This window comes from Odocoileus virginianus, chromosome 5, assembly GCF_023699985.2.
Source record: "Odocoileus virginianus isolate 20LAN1187 ecotype Illinois chromosome 5, Ovbor_1.2, whole genome shotgun sequence".
NCBI classification, from domain to species: Eukaryota; Metazoa; Chordata; class Mammalia; order Artiodactyla; family Cervidae; genus Odocoileus; species Odocoileus virginianus.
In genome coordinates, this window is record NC_069678.1 from 81,636,430 (window position 1) to 81,653,520 (window position 17,091).

The window sequence follows — 17,091 nt, forward strand, 5'->3', positions numbered from 1 at the left end:
TTGACTATACAGACCTTTGTTGACAAGGTGATGTCTCTGCTTTTTAAATATGCTGTCTAGATTTGTCATAGCTTTTCTTCCAAGGAGCAAAATTTCATGGCTGCAGTTACTGTCCATATTAATTTTGGAGCCCCAAAAGATAAAATGTCACTGTTTCCAGTTTTCCCCCTTCTGTTTGCCATGAAGTGATGGGACTGGATGTCATGATCTTAGTTTTTTGAATGTTGAGTTTTAAGCCAGTTTTTTCACTCTTTCTGGGTGGCAGCCTGAATTATATCCATTTAAGGTTAATTTGATCATTTTTTTTAAGTTGAACAATTTGGAAGAGAACAGAAAAGCAGATGAAAGTGAGAAGCAACAGAGACCTGCTTTGTATTAACAGCTGATTATTCACACAAGATCTCTCTCTGCAGCCAGTTGAGCACTTTTAGGGATAATTAAATTGGCCAAAGCTTTATAAATGAGTACAGTTTGAGAAATTAATTAATTTACTTCTGTTCTTAGAGACTACTCTAAAGTAGGGAGTTACTTTATTGGCTAAATATCAGAATGGAAGTTTCATTTTCTTTGGCGTTACCTAGAACATTTTCCCTGAAGATTGCAAGGGAGATCTTTCGTATTTACTGTTTGTGTCTGGCCTGTGTTGCTGATCCCTACAGCCACCTTGATAGGTAGATGGTATTACTCTGTTCTGCAGTTGAGAAACCTCATACTCAGAGAGCTTAAATAACCTGCTCCAAATCCCATACCTGCTTAGGTGCTGAGCCAGAGCTAGAACCCAGTCCTGGATTTTGAGATGCATTTGTGCATTTCAGATGCCCATGCTTTTTTTACTTTATCATGTAGTCCAAAAGTCTACTTTAGACTTTTGGCTTTAGAACAGGTTCAGTGATCTGGTATTTTTCAGAATTCTATTTTCCTCTTCTTTTTGTGTGGTTGGTAGTTATTTTTATGTATAGAACTCTTTTAAAGTATGCAATTTACTATAGAGCTCTTAAATATTTTTATGTAAAACATTAAAAATTAGCAAATTTCCTACCAGGACTCAAGGACCTATGTTGTCTTCCAAGAGTGCTGCTTTTGCTCCTTGATATCTTTCTAAAGTGGAGGGAGACCCAGTGTTGTAGGGAAATTTTCTGTCCTGTTTAGAGCCATACGAGCAAAGAAACCTGGCTCTTCTTGCACAGGAGGAGCACTGTCCTTGTGCAGGAAGTAAGGATACAGTCTGATCAGCACATAAAGCAAAGCTGGCTGAGTCCTTGGACACTGAGCCTGACTTACATTAGATGCTCCTCTGATTGTCTGAAGTAATTAGGCCTTGGTGCCATTTTTGTGCTTTAGATACAATGCTACCATTCCTTAGGTACATGTTTTGAGAATAGGTTAGTGAAGTATATTTGAGAGGCGTTAGCAGACTACATCCACAGTGGAGTTCTGTAACCTGTGGTTAAAGCACTTATATTGCAGGTCTCATGGCTTCCTTTAATTTAGAAATTGTGCAGCTGATAATTTTCTATTTAATCTAGACAGGAATCTTTCTGTGGCCTCAGGCAAGCCTCCTTTACCCTCTGCCTCAGTTTCACAACCAAGAAAATAGGGATAATAATACCAACACACTAGTTATTAGAGGTTTAGTTATTTAAGTCCTTTGATGTCGAAAAAGAACTATTGTTATATGTCTTATGAAACACCTAGCATGCTACAACAAAGAACAAACTATGCTGATGAAATCCCCATTGGAGAGACAGCTTATTAGAAAGATTGAGCGTATGTACTATTTTTAGATGTTCAAAAGGCTAAGTGCAAGTTGTTTTCAGTTGAGTGTTTGATGTCTTTATCAAATTACAAATCTCTGTCATTCTTTCCTGGAACCATTCATTTTGCCCAAGGATTTGTTTTTGGCAGATTTTTATCTTCTTGAAAAGAATGAGTACAATTTGGTCAGGCTAACATCTGAGAACTTGGCCCCAACTTGCCTGAAGACTTTTAAGTGGCAACTTGCCTTCTTATGACTGCTTTGGTGGGCTGAGGTTGCCTGGGAGGGCCTCAGTATATTCCCAAATATGCCTTTGCTGAACCTGCTGGTAACATAGTGAAAAGCCCAGGAGTTATGACAGAAACAAGTTAAAAAGTTAATTGAGAGAATTTTTGAACATTTTTTCCCATTCCCCACCCCTCCTCTGGGAAATCTCAATGGAGTTTTTCTTTTGACTGTAGTGATCTAGTATATGTATTCACAAGCTTGAAATGTTTTCATCTTATCCTTGTTGGAACTCTGGTCAATAGGATAGCATTTTGCAGCTTTGTACCACATTCAGTAGCTAGAAAAAACTTGCAAGTTCTGTGTGAGCTTGATTCCTTTGAGTCGCTTTCCTTCTACTGGAAAACTTTCATGGGATGAGGGCTGTAGGGTAGGAGGGAACTGTGATAATTAGGATTATGGTAGAAAGCCCAGGCTGTCATCATAAGCTCTCATTACCTTGGGTGACAAGTAGCCCACATGGCTTAGGTTTTTTGAAACTCTTGGTAGAACCACCTATCCTGCTCTGAATCATAAGGTAACCGTAGCCTAACCAATGAAATGGACCCATATGTACAATCTGTGGGAAGTCAGTAAGCATTCTGTCATCATGACCAGAGTTCATTTGAAGTAGCCTGTAGCTACCCAACATTTTTTCATCTCTTACCTTAGGTATCATCCTCTCCAACAAGCTTTCCCTAGCTTTCTATTTCTAAGATTGGATTAGCTGCCATTTTTCTGTAATCATAGAATTTAAACTATCTGTTATAGCATCATCTCCCTTCACTAGACTGTGGAATAAGAATGATATCTGGACCTCTCAGAGAGGCCCAGAGAAGATCTTCAATATTTGTTAATGAATAATAAAGGTAAGCTCTTCATAAACATTTGGGACAAGCTTCTTACTCCTTTAATATAGACACACATGTTTATGTGAGCCTAAGTGTGAGTGGATGAGATTCAGTGATTATAGACCAGAGGGATCATAACACTGGCTGCTTGGCGTTCACTTTATTTACATCTGTAAGTTCCCACCAAGCCTTAAGTTTACTGAAGTTGCTAGGCCTCTATCCCAAGCAAGTTATCCCAGAGGAAGGGTTATTTTATTTTATTGGAGGGTTAGGGTGGCATAGTGAAAAGAATACACATTTTCAAAGGAAATCCAAAAAAGAGGATATATGTATATGTATAGCTGATTCACTTTGCTATATAGCAGAAATTACACAACATTGTAAAGCTACTGCACTCCAATAAAAATTAATTTGAAAAAAGAATGAGGACTGTTAACTTCAAAACAAATTTTATGAAAACTTTACTGTAAAAAAAAATACTTAAGAGCATATTAAATTTTCACATTGCATAATACATGTGGGCACCATGTGGAATCCAGAACCTTTGCTACCTCTCATCACCTGACTTTAGTAGTTTTCATGTTTGACTTCTTTCTGTAGTAAAACAAGGTCTAACCCAGAACACTGCGGGTACCCACATTACAGTACTTACCAAACAGTACTTTATTTTTTTTTTTTCATTTATTTTTATTAGTTGGAGGTTAATTACTTTACAACATTGCAGTGGTTTTTGTCATACATTGACATGAATCAGTCATGGATTTACATGTATTCCCCATCCTGATCCCCCCCTCCCACCTCCCTCCCCATCCCATCCCTCTGGGTCTTCCCAGTGCATCAGGCCCGAGCACTTGTCTCATGCATCCAACCCGGGCTGGTGATCTGTTTCACCCTAGATAATATACATGTTTTGATTCTGTTCTCTTGAAACATCCCATCCTCGCCTTCTCCCACAGAGTCCAAAAGTCTGTTCTATACATCTGAGTCTTTTTCTGTTTTGCATATAGGGTTATCGTTACCATCTTTCTAAATTCCATATACATGTGTTAGTATACTGTAATGGTCTTTATCTTTCTGGCTTACTTCACTCTGTATAATGGGCTCCAGTTTCATCCATCTCATTAGAACTGATTCAAATGAATTCTTTTTAATGGCTGAATAATATTCCATGGTGTATATGTACCACAGCTTCCTTATCCATTCGTCTGCTGATGGGCATCTAGGTTGCTTCCATGTCCTGGCTATTATAAACAGTGCTGTGATGAACATTGGGGTACACGTGTCTCTTTCAGATCTGGTTTCCTCAGTGTGTATGCCCAGAAGTGGGATTGCTGGGTCATATGGCAGTTCTATTTCCAGTTTTTTAAGAAATCTCCACACTGTTCTCCATAGCGGCTGTACTAGTTTGCATTCCCACCAACAGTGTAAGAGGGTTCCCTTTTCTCCACACCCTCTCCAGCCATTTATTGCTTGTAGACTTTTGGATAGCAGCCATCCTGACTGGTGTGTAATGATACCTCATTGTGGTTTTGATTTGCATTTCTCTGATAATGAGTGATGTTGAGCATCTTTTCATATGTTTTTTAGCCATCTGTATGTCTTCCTTGGAGAAATGTCTGTTTAGTTCTTTGGCCCATTTTTTGATTGGGTCATTTATTTTTCTGGAGTTGAGCTGGAGGAGTTGCTTGTATATTTTTGAGATTAATCCTTTGTTGCTTCGTTTGCTATTATTTTCTCCCAATCTGAGGGCTGTCTTTTCACCTTGCTTATAGTTTCCTTTGTTGTGCAAAAGCTTTTAAGTTTCATTAGGTCCCATTTGTTTATTTTTGCTTTTGTTTCTAATATTCTGGAATGTGGGTCATAGAGGATCCTGCTGTGATTTATGTCAGAGAGTGTTTTGCCTATGTTCTCCTCTAGGAGTTTTATAGTTTCTGGTCTTACGTTTAGATCTTTAATCCATTTTGAGTTTATTTTTGTGTATGGTGTTAGAAAGTGTTCTAGTTTCATTCTTTTACAGGTGGTTGACCAGTTTTCCCAACACCATTTGTTAAAGAGGTTGTCTTTTTTCCATTGTATATCCTTGCCTCCTTTGTCGAAGATAAGGTGACCATAGGTTCGTGAATTTATCTCAGGGCTTTCTATTCTGTTCCATTGATCTATATTTCTGTCTTTGTGCCAGCACCATACTGTCTTGATGACTGTGGCTTTGTAGTAGAGTCTGAAGTCAGGCAGGTTGATTCCTCCAGTTCCATTCTTCTTTCTCAAGATTACTTTGGCTATTCGAGGTTTTTTGTAGTTCCATACAAATTGTGAGATTATTTGTTCTAGTTCTGTGAAAAATACCGTTGGTAGCTTGATAGGGATTGCATTGAATCTATAGATTGCTTTGGGTAGTATAGCCATTTTGACAATATTGATTCTTCCAATCCATGAACACGGTATATTTCTCCATCTGTTTGTGTCCTCTTTGATTTCTTTCATCAGTGATTTATAGTTTTCTATGTATAAGTCTTGTTTCTTTAGGTAGATATACTCCTAAGTATTTTATTTTTTTTGTTGCAATGGTGAATGGTATTGTTTCCTTAATTTCTCTTTCTGTTTTCTCATTGTTAGTGTATAAGAATGCAAGAAATTTCTGTGTGTTAATTTTATATCCTGCAACTTTACTATATTCGTTGATTAGCTCTAGTAATTTTCTGGTAGAGTCTTTAGGGTTTTCTATGTAGAGGATCATGTCATCTGCAAACAGAGAGAGTTTCACTTCTTCTTTTCCTGTCTGGATTCCTTTTACTTCTTTTTCTGCCCTGATTGCTGTGGCCAACACTTCCAAAACTATGTTGAATAGTAGTGGTGAGAGTGGGCACCCTTGTCTTGTTCCTGATTTCAGGGGAAATGCTTTCAATTTTTCACCATTGAGGGTGATGCTTGCTGTGGGTTTGTCATATATAGCTTTTATTATGTTGAGGTATGTTCCTTCTATTCCTGCTTTCTGGAGAGTTTTAATCATAAATGGATGTTGAATTTTGTCAAAGGCTTTTTCTGCATCTATTGAGATAATCATATGGTTTTTACCTTTCAATTTGTTAATGTGGTGTATTACATTGTTTGATTTGTGGATATTAAAGAATCCTTGCATTCCTGGGATAAAGCCCACTTGGTCATGGTGCATACAGTATTTCAATTTTGGTTACATGGCTCCCTTCCCCACTGGATTGTGAGCTCCTGGTGGGTAGGGTTGACATCTTGCTCACCTCTCTTCTTTCAGAGAAAGGTATCTAATGAAAGTAGGAAAGCAATACACCTGGTCACATTAGGGATTCAATATGTGTATGTTTTTTGAATTAATAGGATATTTTAAAATGAGATGTTAGAGATAGTGCAGTTATTGGTATTGCCAAGGAATAGAGTCTGACAAAATGGTTGAGTGAAGAGGAGAAAAAAATAATCAGAAGTGAGGTCAAGGAACCCTAACAATGAGGATGTTGACATTTTACTGAGGTGATAAAAGAAGGAATGAAGGGAAGATAGTTTTAAAGTCTTTCCAAAAAAATACTTTGTATTTCTAGCTCAGAGTTTGTTCCTAAAAATATTAGTGCCCTGCCCCCCTCTTCTCATAGCCTTTTCCATAAAGGTAATCACATCCTCTTCTTTCAACTACTTATTTTGGTATTCACCCTTGTATCTCTAAATAACATGCTTAAATTGTTGCTTTTGATTATAGATACTACTTATTGATTCCCTATTATGAAACATGAGGATTTTGCTCCTTCTAATATAATTATGGGCTTCCCTGGTGGCTCAGCAGTAAAGAAACCGCCTGCCAACACAGGAGGCGTGGGTTCAATCCCTGGGTCAGTAAGATCCCTGCAGAAGGAAATGGCAACCCACTCCAGTATTCTTGCCTGGGAAATCCCATGGACAGAGGAACCTGGCAGACTACAGTCCATGGGGTCACAAAAGATTCAGACGTGACTTAGAGACTAAACAACAACAATATAGTTATATTGTAATTTTAGAAGATAAATTTTAGTGTTTATTTGACTGTGTGGTTTGACCATGTATACTGTTGAGCCTTGTAGTCCTCTACAGTTTTTTTCCTTTACCACACCATTTTTTTTTGCCTGCAGGGTAATTATCATAGCTTGTCCTTTGCCAAGCTTCATTTTCTATGAACTTTCTTTTGCCACACCATGGGGCATGCCGGATCTTCCCTGACCAGGGATCAGACCCATTCCGCCTGCTTTGGGAGTGCAGAGTCTTTTTTTTTTTTTTTTTCCATTTATTTTTATTAGTTGGAGGCTAATTACTTTACATCATTACAGTAGTTTTTGTTATACATTGAAATGAATTAGCCATGGATTTACATGTATTCCCAATCCCAGTCCCCCCTCCCACCTCCCTCTCCACCTGATCCCTCTGGGTCTTCCCAGTGCACCAGGCCCGAGCACTTGTCTCATGTACCCAACCTGGGCTGGTTATCTGTTTCACCCTAGATAATATACATGTTTCAATGCTGTTCTCTTGAAACATCCCCCCCTCGCCTTCTCCCAGAGTCCACAAGTCTGTTCTATACATCTGAGGAGTGCAGAGTCTTTAACTGCTGGACCACCAAGGAAGTCCTTCTATGCACTTAGTGATTAACCCCAACCTTTTTACTAATTGTCTAACCATCTAAGATATTTAGACTCCTTCACTATTCTATCAATTTCATCTTCCTAAAGAAGTCTCTCCCAGAGTAGTAGTGATTGACTTCCATGCCTGGTGCTCAGCTGTCATTCTGTCATCTCCCTTCATCATCATGTGGATTTACTTTTCCTCTTTTCTTCAGTTTCCTGGAATCCTTATTTTCCTTTTGTACTTATTTTCCTTGGTGTATTCCCCTTGTTTTCTGAAAAACTTTCTGGTGCTTCCTGACAAAATTTGTTTTGGAGCTAATTTTTTTGAGACTTTGCCTGCCTGAAAAATCTACTTTATTCTACCTTCATACTTGATTGATAGTTTGACAAGGTATAGGATTCTCAGTTGAAGAGCTGATCCTTAAGAATTTTGAAGACTTTGATCCATTGTCTTTACCTTCCAGTGTTGTTAAGTCCTAAAGTTTTATAATTACTGACCTTTTAAATCTGGTCACCTTTTTCTCTGGAAATTTGTATCATCTTCTCTTTGTCCTGAATGTTCTGAAATTTCATGATGATGTACTTTCATGTGAATCTTTTTTATCCAGGTGAGCCCTCCTCTCAGTGAAACTGTTCAACTTGGATTTTCATGTCCTTCAGTTTAGGGGACGTTTAAAAAATCATTTTATTGATGATTCTTATCTGTTTTTTTTTTCCTGTTCTTTTTTTCTGGAAACCTACTATTCTGATAATGGATCTCTTAGACTGGTACTCTAATTTTCTTACCTCTTCTCTTGTATCTTCCATTTCTTTATCTTTTTGTTCAAGTTTTATGTGTGGATGGGGCATGTTGACTGTGAGCTTCACTGTAGGGTAATATGGTAATGTCGTTGGACTGTTTCAGGAGAATCTCTTATATTTATATCTTTAGGTTTTTTCCTCTTAGACTAGTCAAATTTCCCAGAGAGAACTGTTAAATTCTGCTGCCTGAAAGGTGAAGACGTGAGGGTCAGGACTGGGGTTGGGGCAGGGAGGGAAACTGGGTGTCTGAGAATCCTGTATGCATTCTTATTTATTTATTTATTTATTTTTTTGAGAATACTGTATGCATTCTTTTTTAAATCCCTCCTTTTCTCTAAGGTACATCCCCTCTCCCTACTTCCAGTTGTGATTATGCTACCCCAGTCTAGATATCCTCTATTTTATTCTCTCCAGCCATCTGCCACGGTGAGACCCATGCAGTAGTTGGGTTGCAGAACAGAAAAGAGGGATCTTTCAAAGGACCTGCTTAATTTTAACATCTCCCTTCCTAGCTCTATGCTTTATATCAGTTTCTGAGCCTTTTGGGGAGTCTGGTATAAACAGAGTTGCTTCTCAGTTTTCCTACAACTGACTTGAGTCATTTTTTTCAGTGTTGTCTCCTCTCCCATTTTCCTGTTTTTGTGTTTGTGCCCATTTAAAAAATCTTATTACTACTATTTCACTGATATTTTGAGAAAGGAAGTTAATAGTTGTGCCTTTTCAATCTATCATACTTTAAAACTTTCACAATATCTAAAGAAGAAGCGGTGACAAGGTAGTTTTTGGTAATGTTGAACTCATCAGTGCTCCTCTTGTTGTGTTTTGTTTTATTTGGCCCCAACATGTGGCATGTGGGATCCCTAAGTTCTCTTCTCCTGTTTAAGGATTGCTAGGTCTCATGATTTTCAGACCCATCAGCATCCCTGTAACTTCCTTTGGTGTCTCTGATTTATAAGTCTCTTTCAAAATGTTATGTGTAGAAATGTGTCCTGAACAGTGACAGTGGTATTATTTACATCCTATGATTTGGAGGTCATTATTATGAGCAGTTTATTAATTTTTTATTTAAGTATCATTAATTGACTTACAGTATTATATTAGTTTCATGTTGTATGACATAATGATTTGATATTTTTATACATTACAAAATGATCACAGATTCTTAATTTCAATAAAAGCAAAGTCTTACAATCATACAGTACTTTACAGTTTTCAAGTATCTTGTAATTTAACCTATCTTCTAGTTTTTTTTTTATAAACTGTGATTTAGTGTTAAGTAGTAAGATGCCTGACCAAATTTAAATGTAACATAGGTATTTATAAAGAAGTAGATTCATTTACCACCACATCTATTTGTGTGTGTGTGTGTGTGTGTGTGTGTGTGTGTGTGTATTTTGGAAGGCAATATGATGGCAAAGGGGCAGATCACATAGTATTTCTGAGACTACTTTTTGTCTATAAAATAAGTTTAACTATGTTGATATTTTAGAATTATATAATTTAGAATTAAATGAAATATATGTAAAAGCATTGTAAATGGTAAAATGCTGTCCAATTTTAAGTCACTTGTTTTTGCCATCAACTTAGAGATAACATAGCCTTAGAGAACCAACTGAACTGATAATGGTAGCAGGTAGACTGTAATTAGTTTCCAAACTGGAATCTTTATGGATCAGAATTCTAAAAGTATGTGATTCATCAGGCTATTGCTAAAGAGGGAATGACTTATTCAAAGTCACATGTGTAATTAATAGGAAAAGTAAACATGTCTAATCTTAGAAGTTACTTTTTGGGGATGATAAAATTCTGATTTTAGTTTCTTTTTTTTCGTTTGTTTAAACTTGATAGTTGTTTGTTTCTCATATTGTTATAAATACCCCTCTTTCACAACCGTCTGCAGATCTTCTTCCAAACTTTTAGGTTTCTAAGTAAACTGGACACTGTTTCTATGTCATATACTTCAGGGTAAAATTAATCAAGTTACAGGCAGAAAATATGTAATGTAATTGTAAGAGCATAATCTGTGGTCTTGAAATGGGGCAGTGATACATTTATCCTGTGGCATATGTGTGTCTGACACAAAGAAAAAGAATGAAGTTATTTATTATAAACTCAGAATAATAAATTATTTCAAAGTGAAAGTTTGATTTGAGAGAATACAAAGCCTTTGTTATTTCTCTATTAATATCAGTACATTTGGAAATTAAAATTAAATTGTAGATATCTAAAATGTAGAACTCATTTATCAGAAATTAACACATTCTCAGTTTTTAGCTTCGCATAGGAAAAATGAGTAGAATTCTTCTATTTGTTCTTAACTTGAAGAGGAAAACTTATTGTAGAAAGGTGAATGAGCTAAAAATATTATAACTATAAATGTTGAACCTGCATTTTAAAATTATAAATCTGTCATATCACCCTCTAGCCATGCTGTCCAGGACAACGGCATCTGATTTCTTTCCTTTCAGACATCTCTGCCTTTTCTTTGGAGGCAGCAGATTCGTCCCCTACCTCATTGCTTCAGGAAGCTGCCAAGTTACCTCTGTGATCCCTGCCATAACTCCAAATAGTCACAAGTTCTACAGAGGACACTCAGCTCTGTCAGAAAGTATGCTGTTTCTAAACATCTAAAATTGGATGTTCTAATCTTTGAGTCAGTTTAAACAAGGAGAAGGAGGTGACAAGAAGATTGCCAGTATTTACTGATGCTTTTGTTTGCTAGTAGCAGGTTGAATTCTGAGGATACAAAGATATAAGAGCTCCTTATGAAGTTCAAAGTCTAGATGGGAAAAAAAACAGCTTAGTGATTTAAAGTCAGTAATGGATCAGAAAAGACTTCATCTCTAGATGAGACATTATATTAACTCTTTGTTTTCCAGTAACTATGATAAGACCTGAATCTTGATGGGGTGGAAAGAGAGAATTGGGAATGCATTCTTGGCAGTTTACTCTAGCAAATTAACATTAACTATGTGGAGAGGGGATTGTGGGAGAGAGGCTGGCTAATTAGGTAGGTGGAGGCACATTTTGAAGACCCTTAATGTCATGCTGAGGAATTTGAACTTAATCCTGTAGAGCAATGATCTCCAAAATGGAGTGTTCTCAGAGCCAGAGGGTGTGCAGAATGGAGTCCCAGAGGAAAATATTAGAATCTCTAATTCTTATTTTCTTGGGCTCTAAAGTCACTGCAGGTGGTGAATGTAGCCATGAAATTAGAAGATGCTTGCTCTTTAGAAGAAAAGTGATAACAAACCTAAACAGCATATTGAAAAGCAGAGACATCACTTTGCTGACAAAGGCCTATATAGTCAAAGCCATGGTTTTTCTAATTAGTCATGTACAGATGTGAGAGTTGCGCCATAAAGAGACTGAGTGCCGAAGAATGGATGCTTTTGAACAGTGGTGCTGGAGAAAACTGGAGAGTCCTTTGGACAGCAAGGATATCAAACCAGACAATCCTAAAGGAAATCAACCCTGAATATTCATTAAAGGACTGATGCTGAACTTGAAGCTCCAATACTCTGCCCACCTGATGTGAAGGGCCAGCTCATTGGAAAGGACCCTGATGCTGGGAAAGATTGAAGGCAGGAGGAGAAGGGGATGATAGAGGATGAGATGGTTGGATGTCATCACCGACACAATGGAGATGAATTTGAGCAAACTCCTGGAGATGGTGAAGAACATGAAAGCCTGGCGGGCTGCAGTCCATGGGGTTGCAAAGAGTCGGACATGACTTAAAGACTGAACAACAACAACTAGTTCTTTGAATTTTATTTCTTCTCTTAAAATTATCTGTATTTTTATATGTTATAGAAAGAGTATATTGTATCATTTATAGTGATTTGTGTGTTTTTAAATAAATTTAAGTGAGAATAAATGGATAAGTATTTATCTTTTTGTTTGGAGAACACTACTTTAGGACAACAATACACAGAAGAACTGTACAAAAAAGGTCTTCATGACCCAGATAATCACAATGGTGTGATCACTCACCTAGAGCCAGAGGAATGTGAAGTCAAGTGGGCCTTAGGAAGCATCACTACAAACAAAACTCGTGGAGGTGATGGAATTCCAGTTGAGCTATTTCAAATCCTGAAAGATGATGCTGTGAAAGTGCTGCACTCAATATGCCAGAAAATTTGGAAAACTCAGCAGTGGCCACGGGACTGGAAAAGGTCAATTTTCATTCCAATCCCAAAGAAAGGCAATGCCAAAGAATGCTCAAACTATCACACAGTTGCACTCATCTCACACGCTAGTAAAGTAACGCTCAAAATTCTCCAAGCCAGGCTTCAACAGTACGTGAACTGTGAACTTCCAGATGTTCAAGCTGGTTTTAGAAAAGGCAGAGGAACCAGAGATAAAATTGCCAACATCCACTGGATCATCGAAAAAGCAAGAGAGTTCCAGAAAAACATCTATTTCTGCTTTATTGACTATGCCAAGACTATGTGGATCACAATAAACTGTGGAAAATTCTGAAAGAGATGGGAATACCACCTGACCTGCCTCTTGAGAAATCTGTATGCAGGTCAGGAAGCAGCAGTTAGAACTGAACATGGAATAACAGACTGGTTCCAGATAGGGAAAGGAGTACGTCAAAGCTGTATATTGTCACCCTGCTTATTTAACTTATATGCAGAGTACATCATGAGAAACGCTGGGCTGGAAGAAGCACAAGCTGGAATCAAGATTGCTGGGAGAAATATCAATAACCTCAGATATGCAAATGACATCACCCTTATGGCAGAAAGTGAAGAAGAACTAAAGAGCCTCTTGATGAAAGTGAAAGAGGAGAGTGAAAAAGTTGGCTTAAAGCTCAACATTCGTAAAGCTAAGATCATGACATCTGGTCCCATCACTTCATGGCAAATAGATGGAAACACTGGCTGACTTTATTTTTGGGGGCTCCAAAATCACTGCAGATGGTGACTGCAGCCATTAATTTAAGCCTTACTCCTTGGAAGGAAAGTTGTGACCAACCTAGACAGCATATTAAAAAGCAGAGATATTACTTTGCCAACAAAGGTCCGCCTAGTCAAGGCTATGGTTTTTCCAGTAGTCATGTATGGATGTGAGAGTTGGACTGTAAAGAAAGCTGAGCTCAGAAGAATTGATGCTTTTGAGCTGTGGTGTTGGAGAACACTCTTGAGAGTCCCTTAGACTGCAAGGAGATCCAGCCAGTTTATGCTAAAGGAGATCAGTCCTGGGTATTCTTTGGAAGGACTGATATAGAAGCTGAAACTCCAATACTTTGGCCACCAGATGTAAAGAGCTGATTCATTTGAAAAGAACCTGATGCTGGGAAGGACTAAGGGCAGGAGGAGAAGGGGACAACAGAGGATGAGATGGTTAGATGGCATCACCAACTCAATGGACACAAGTTTGGGTAGACTCCAGGAGTTGGTGATGGACAGGGAGGCCTGGCGTGCTGCAGTCCATGGGGTCACAAAGAGTTGGACACAACTGAGCGACTAAACTGAAAACTGAAACTAAAGCAGTGGAAGTTGGAGTATGGATTAGAATATGGGAAAATTGCAGTGAGAGAGACCAATTAAGATACTGGAAAAATATTTTGAGGCCTGAGCTAAGACAATGGAAATAAAAGATGAGGACTTGGGACCAGTGAAATATGGGGATGGGGAAGGGGATCTTGGCCGGAGAGAGAGGACTTCAATCCTAGGCTATGGCCAACTTTCTGACTTTAGATCCTGGATGGTGGTGACACTGTGATTAAGTTAAGGAACAGAGGAAGGATATTTAGTTCAAAGCCTAAGGATTGTCACATTTCTTATTTACATGCTAAGTTGGTCATTCCTTCTTGCACCTGCTCATCCAACCATAGTAAAAAATAAAATGGCAGCTGGCCCTTTGGTGAGCACTTTGGGGACTGAAGACTGTGAATCTTTTCCAGGCATTTTCAACCAAAATTGAGCATAGTGAGGTCTCCATTGTAGTTAGCCATGGGTAATTATTAAAGATTGAAGGCAGGAGGAGAAGGGGACGACAGAAGATGAGATGGTTGGATGGCACCACCGGACTTGATGGACATGAGTTTGAGTAAGCTCCAGAAGTTCGTAATGGACAGGGAAGCCTGGCATGCTGCAGTCCATGGGGTCGCAAAGAGTTGGACATAACTGACCAACTGAACTGAACTGAACTGAATTATTAAAGCACAAAACTACTCTTGGAGATTGGATTGAGATTGGACCACATAGAAAAATGTAAATTGTGACAATTCACAGTCGCACTAAATAGCTGAATTTATTAGTTCCTTATTGGCAGGGGTGGGTATTGGGTGGTGATTTGGATCATAGCCATTGTTTGTGGAAGTGCTGAGTAGGTAAAAGCATGGTAGTTACCTTACCCTGACAGTTTTTTTCCCAGGGGAGTAACTGTGTTTTTCTTTCTCCTTGCTGTAGGAAATTGTTTGCCAGATTGTGTTACTTATAACAATCTGTCATGGAACAGCTGCCAGGAAAAGAAAAGAGGCTATTCCCAGTAGCTCTTCCCACCTCCTATCCTACCATTACCACCACACACGCATACATCCGATTTTGTTTTTTTCTTCTAGTTTTACTCAGTGGTTTTGGCTTGATTGAAAATGTTCTCATAATGACAGATTTCTGGACTTTGCCGTGGCTTGGTAATTGGGTTTTCTAAGCTCTATTTGTTTGCTTTAGCCAAGACTAATTGGCAGCAGTTCAAGTTTTGAATTCTGGGGTATCTTGAATACTAAAGTGCTATCTTCTAGCTTCCCTTGAAGACCTTGTATGTTTCCTCTTGGTCAAAAATGCACGCATTTACTGTCCTTTAGAGCTATGCTTTTCACCCTTGACGTTGCTCTCATTCCTTTACAGGAGCAGGCTTGGGTAAAGCTTACTGAGGGCTGTTAGGATAGTGAATAGGGAGGTCTGTGGAGATGCCAGTTGGTCTCTGCAGAAGATGAGGCATACTCTGATGTTAGAAAAGAACTGGTCAACCAGAACACAAGGCAGCTGAGGGTTGATGTCTCCCAGGAACTTTCAAGTTAATTGCATTTCAGATATACAGTTGCTTCACAGTCCAAACAGTCTATGTTTATTCATGGTTTGTGGTCACACGTGATCAGAAATACTTCTGGCTCTTTTAAGAGTTTTTCCACTTTCTCTCTGTGGGCTCCAGTTAGTAGAAGAACATTTGCATTTCTCCACTGGCCTTTACATTTTTAGGATAAAAATTAAACAAAACAATAGTCATTTATTTTCTTACAATTATAACTTTTATTAAACAAAAATAAACAGTATTAAAAAGATATAAGGATGATTTCATTTTACTTTTAAACTTTTTTACTTTTAGTTTCTTCTTCCAGAATTTCTAGCCTTGGAAACAAAGTACGTTGATCAGTCAGCAAAGACTTTCTTTGGAAACGCAGTTGCAAAGAGGACAGGAATGTGTTTGGTCTCAGTGAGAATGGTGCATTCTTTGGGAACAGAGGCAGGAAGAGGGCCTGACGGAATAGCACCTCCATCTGTATCCCAGGCTCTGCCCTTTCAGACTGATTCCTTTCTTTTCACACTGAGAACAGATGGCAACCAGACACTAGGAGGAGGGCTCTGTTTCTTGTGCTCCTTGGGGATTTCGCATTCAGCTCAGCAAAAAGTCATCTAAAAGCAGAGAGACAAACGAGGCTGCAGACTGTTCACAATTATGCAGGACTTGTTTGGCATTCATTATGCTGACAGATTTATTTTCTGCAGATATTGAATGATAACAGCATTTATTTTCCAAGACAGCATTGTCACCACTTCAGAAGCATCTGCATTGGGGTCGTTTTCTTCACTTTAGAGTACAGTTAATAATTTATTGTGAAACAGTCAGCTTGCAGAAATCAGTCAACTTATTAGAGAAACTTAGAAAAATAGAAAGGATTTTTTTTCTTCAACAAACTGTCATTTTCATTATAATGAAATGGGGTAACTTCTGTGCAGCTCTGGTGACATGTCTTTAGTAATGGCCCATGCTTCCTGCCTTTCTAAGTACTGTTAACAAGAAGTGGGATTCTGCAGGCTATTTCTTCCTTAGTTTGCATGTATGTGGGCTGATTTGTTAATGTTTGACGATTCCTGGATGGTGAGTTGCAGGCTTAGGAATTTTTTTTCCTAAAAAGATGTTTATAGGAACTTTTTTTTTTTTAAGCTCAGTTAAGATCCAGAAAGAACTAAGAGAGCCTTAATAAGAAGAGGAGTAGAAAAAAAAAATCCAAATTTGAACTTCTTAAACCTGAAGCCTTCAAAAGGAATTGTTTAGCTTATAAATAATGAGTTTTATGTAGAAAAAGAAATGATGGTCCTAGTACAGATTCTGTATTTGGAATTAGAAATTACAGGCAGTAAGATAAGGCATTCTGATGGTTGAGTCTCACTTTCTGAGCAAGTGTGATTCTTTTTCCTAGAATGTAAGTTGAAATTGTCTATTTTCCCCCAAAGCAAGAATCTTAATTTTAAATTAAAATCTTAGAAAAGTTGGAGCCACTTACAAAAATTTCTCTAGATATTCACTTTATTCTTCAACCTAAATAATGTAGTCCAGTGTTTTTCAGACTTTTTAAAATAGCAGAACTTGTATTGTTATGAGGATTAAATAGTGCTTTTATACATACCCAACATTGTAGTATAATGGTTTATTAGCTTGACTGTTTTCCCAAAGAGGGACACATTATAATATATTCATCCTGTTATTTATTTCCTAGTTTTATAGCAAAGTGACTGCTTTAAAATAAACCATTTCACAACCTTATTGGATCATCAGACTGTGTGAAAGC

The 17,091-nt window shown here is 37.9% G+C and overlaps 1 protein-coding gene across 2 annotated transcripts in view; it reads left to right on the forward strand.

The window, feature by feature from the left end:
- The window catches only part of EIF2B3 (eukaryotic translation initiation factor 2B subunit gamma), a 109,031-nt gene that overhangs the window by 22,870 nt on the left and 69,070 nt on the right, over positions 1-17,091 (forward strand). The window lies entirely within an intron of this gene.